The sequence below is a fragment of the Tupaia chinensis genome, unplaced genomic scaffold, assembly GCF_000334495.1.
Source record: "Tupaia chinensis unplaced genomic scaffold, TupChi_1.0 Scaffold145652_1, whole genome shotgun sequence".
Taxonomy (NCBI): Eukaryota; Metazoa; Chordata; class Mammalia; order Scandentia; family Tupaiidae; genus Tupaia; species Tupaia belangeri.
Genome location: NW_006205509.1, coordinates 115005 through 119474, shown reverse-complemented (window position 1 = coordinate 119474; position 4470 = coordinate 115005). Strand labels below are relative to the sequence as shown.

Genomic DNA, 4470 nt, shown 5'->3' with positions numbered 1-4470 from the left:
GCCATTGGGGAGTAACACCCCCTCCTAAAAAAAAAAAAAAAAAAAAAAAAAAAAAAAACCAAAAAACAAAAATAACCCCACCAAATATTCAAATTACACGTTTCAGAAATATATCCTGATCATTTGTCATGGCTAATCTTACATTTAGCTCCACATTAGGCCTTTTTCAAAACAGTCAGTACATAGATTCTTAAAGAGTTTTTGTAGAAAAACATATATGTAAATCAACCAATAGTGACTGTCTCAAAAAGATTACAGAGATGAGTTATTGAGTATCAGAGACAAGTAACTCAGCTTTGTGTGTGTGCGGCTTGGGAAGAACAAACTTCAGACATGATCTCACTAGGTGGAAGGCCAGTGAGACAGAAGAACACATGGATGCCTCTCAGCATGGATGCTGACATTCACCAGGCTAAAGAGGGCCATGAGACCTGTAGGAAGGAGAGCCAGATCCTAATGTTACCAAAAGACGCTTAAGACAGCAATCGTTCATGTTTAAAATGTTCATGATTAGAATTAAGGTTTGACAAAATTGTTTTTATTTCAATTTCTGAACTGCTACAGATTTTCCAAAATAAAATCTGTAAGTGACAAAGTAGAAAATTGGCAGCCTAGGATCTAGTTGTCATTGGAGGAAGGAGGAGCCCAGAGAGTGGGGAGAGTGTAAACTATCCATCTGGCTACATTTCTCTCTCCTCCTATGATAAGACGCCCACCTTCCTCCCAGTGCAGAGCTGCTCCTCTGGCTAATTCCAAATGTGCTGTATATCAACATGCAAGGAGCTGGCATGCAGTCCTCAGAGTCTAGCTGCAGTTCTATACTAAGCTGTTTCTCTTTTGGTTCTTTGTTAAATCTTTCCTTTGAACTTCAGATCCACATGTCTTGGTTCCTATATGATGTCTCTGTTTGGATGTACCAAAGCATCCCAGAGTCAACATGTTCAAAAATGAAGTCATCATCTTGACCCCAGAGCTGTGCATTGCATCTTATTCCTTGTCTCAGTGAATTTCACTCCCTTCAATCCATTAGCCCATGACAAAAACTTTTGGATCTGTCTTCATTGCCATGTAGCCTACCTCCTACCTTCAGTTTGTCAACAGGACTGTTCAGTACATCATACTGACTGCTGTTGCCTAGTTCAGCCATCCTTGTCTCTCAGCAGAATTGCTGCAACAGCCTTCTACCTAGCCGTTCCCACCCCGATTGGCTCCTCCTCCATCCCCTTCCTCCAGCTCATTCTTCTTAATTTGCCAGAGGACTGTAGGCTCACCAGAGGACAGAGAGAAAGGGAGAGGGAGAAAACACTACACTGTCCCCCAGTGGGGATGGCCGTACCATAATCCTGTCTTTTCCATTTCTTTATCCCTTTGGGACTTTGGGCACTCGCACACATATGTACCAGGCATGTTTTTCTTTTTCTTTCTTTTTTTTGGGGAGAGTTTTTTTGCTATAGGGTGCATGCGCACGCCAGAAAGACAGAGAGAGACACAGAGACAGAAAGTGAGTAATCACCCTCCAGGGGGGATGACCACGCCGCAATCCCTTCTCCTCCATTCTCCTCTCGGGATCTTGGGCACGCACGCACACGTGCCCAGCGTGAGTTCAAGCTGCCGGGTCCGGGACTCAAACCATGGTTGACTACATGGGAGTCCAGCAGCATAGCCATTACGCGAACTGCTGGTCCCCCAGGCATGTTTTTCAAGCTGCTGAGCCTGGGACTTGGACTGCAAGGTTGACCATATGGAATCTGGCTTTCTACAACCACCAGACCATGAGCTAACCCAACCTTCTATACACTGTAGCTAAATGTAACTTTGGTTAAATTATTCTCTGTTTAAAAGCCTCCAATATCTCCTTATTACCTTTAGGAAAAAATAGAAACTCCTCTTATTGCAACAGGGTTTTGTCTTCCTAATGTGACACCTGCTTGCTTACTTGTCAGCAGTAACAGGTGTAAGTGGATTGATAATAAACTGTTCACTTACATTGAACTGTTTACAGTAGCCAGGTGGCTTGATCTCCTGTGTCTGTGGTCTTTTGAATATGCTGTTTCTTCTTCCTGCAAGATTTACCCATTTTCTTGCCATCCCCTACCCTCTAGCCCGCCCTTCAGGTTTTAGCTAAGATGTCACTATCTCCAGGAAATCTGCCCTGAACTCTCCAAACTTGGTTAGAGGACTTGCTTGTGTGTTTCTGTAAAAGCCCATTTTATTTCATTGGAGGATTTATTGTACTGTATTTTGCCTTTTTATCCCAGAAAACTGTAAAGTCCCCAAAAGCAGAAGCGAGCTATCTTGTTCATCAGAATATATAGTGGGAGGGACATGGTAATTTTTTCTCTTTTTTTTTTTTTAAAAAAAGGTAAAACACACATATATAAAATTTACCATTTTTTAAAGAGAGATTTTGCTACAAGAGCACATGTGCTCGCCAGAGAGACAGAGACAGAAAGTGAGAAATCACCCCCCGGGGGCATGGCCATGCCACAATCCCTCTCCTCCATTCTCCTCTCAGGATTTCGGCATGCAGACATACACACCTGGCATGAGTTTTAAGCCACCAGGTTCAGGACTTGAACTGTGGTCGACTCCAGTGATCTAAACATTATGCCATCTGCTGGTCCCCATTTTTAAAAATAATTATTTTAATTTTATTTATTCATTCATTTATATTTTAATTTGACCAAGGAGAGAGAGAGAGAGAAAGAGAGAGAGAGATGGAAAGTGAGAAAGCAAGCCACCAGGTCTGGGGCTCAAACCATGGTCAGCCAAGTGAGAGTGTCCAGCACCTTAATCACCATGCCACCTGCTGACCCCCATGGTCCCCATTTTTAAGAGTACAATTTCCTATTATACAAGATGGAAGATGAAAAAGCTGAGAAGCCAGATACTAAGGCGAAGAAACCAGAACCCAAAAAGGCTGATGCCAGTGGAAAGGTTAAAAAGGATGACCCAAGGCTAAAAAGCCAAGAAGAGGAAGCCCCATTGCAGTTGAAACCTGGTCCTAGTCTGGGAAATTGGCAGGTGCTCTCAATCTGCAATGTATTCTAGGAAGGCTAAGCACAAGAGGAAATATTTGGCCACTAAATCCAGGATTGAAAATAAAAAGGTTTTTGCCACTGTCATAAAACCAGTTGGCAGTGACAAGAATGGTGGTACCTGGGTGGCTAAACTTTGCAAAATGCCTAGGTATTATCCTTCTGAAGATGTGCCTTGAAAGCTGTTGAGCCAGGGCAAAAAATCCTTCAATCAGTGTGTGAGAAAGCTGCGAGCTAGCATCACTCCCGGGAACATTCTGATCATCCTCACTGGACGCCACAGAGGCAAAAGAGTGGTTTTCCTGAAGCAGCTGAGCAGTGGCTTGCTACTTTAACTGGACCTCTGGTCCTCAATCAAGCTCCACTGTGTAGAACACATCAGAAATTTGTCATTGCTACCTCCATGAAAATTGACATTAGCAAAGAAAAAATCCCAAAACACCTCACTGATGCTGACTTCAAGAAAAAGAAACTCCAGAAGCTCAGACACCAGGAAAGCGAGATCTTCGACACAAACAGAAATAACAAGAATTCAGAGACTTGCAGTGCAAGGTTGATCAGAAAGCTGTATACTCACAAATTTTATCAAAAATCAAACAGTTTTTCAGTTCCAGGCTTACCTGAAATCCATGTTTGCCCTTACAAATGGAGTTCATCCTCACAAATTGGTGTTCTAAATTTCTTGTCAAGAACCTAATTAAGTAACTAATTTTTTAAAAAAGTGTACAATTCATTGGCATTAAGTTACATTCACATGGTTGTATAACCATCACTACTATCCATCTCCAGAACTTTTTCTTTATTCCAAACCAAAACTCTGTATCATTTGGGGACCAGCAGTTAGCGTAATGGCATGTCGCTGGACTCCCATGTAGTCGACCGTGGTTCGAGCTCCAGACCCGGTGGCTTAAACTCACACTGGGCGCATGTGTGTGTGTGCCCAAGATCCCAAGAGGAGAATGGAGGAGAAGGGATTGAGGCATGGCCATCCCCCCCGGGGGGTGATTTCTCACTTTCTGTCTCTCTGTCTCTCTCTGTCTTTCTGGTGAGCACACATACCCTATAGCAGAAAACAAAAACAAAAACCTCTCCAAAACTCTGTATCATTTAAACAATAACTCCCCAGTATTCTACTTTTCATTTCTATGCATTTGATTATTCTGGGTACCTCTTGTATGTGGAATCATGAAGTATTTGTCCTTTTGTGTCTGGTTTATTTTTACTTTGCATAATGATTTCAAGGTTTGTCCATGTTTTAGCATGTGTCAAGACTTCCTGCCTTTTTCTAATTTTTTTTTACTATGGGGTGTGTGCGCTCACCAGAAAAACAGAAAGTGAGAAATCACCCCCCACCCCCACCCAAAGGGGATGGCTGCAGTCCTTTCTCCTTTATTCTCCTCTTGGGATTTTGGGCACTCTTGCACACATGCCC

General features: G+C 42.7%; 1 pseudogene; it reads left to right on the top strand.

Moving 5' to 3' along the window:
* Nucleotides 1-2859: 2859 nt before the first annotated feature.
* LOC102499345 (60S ribosomal protein L6 pseudogene) lies at nucleotides 2860-3715 on the top strand (annotated as a pseudogene).
* The last annotated feature ends 755 nt before the right edge of the window (nucleotides 3716-4470 follow it).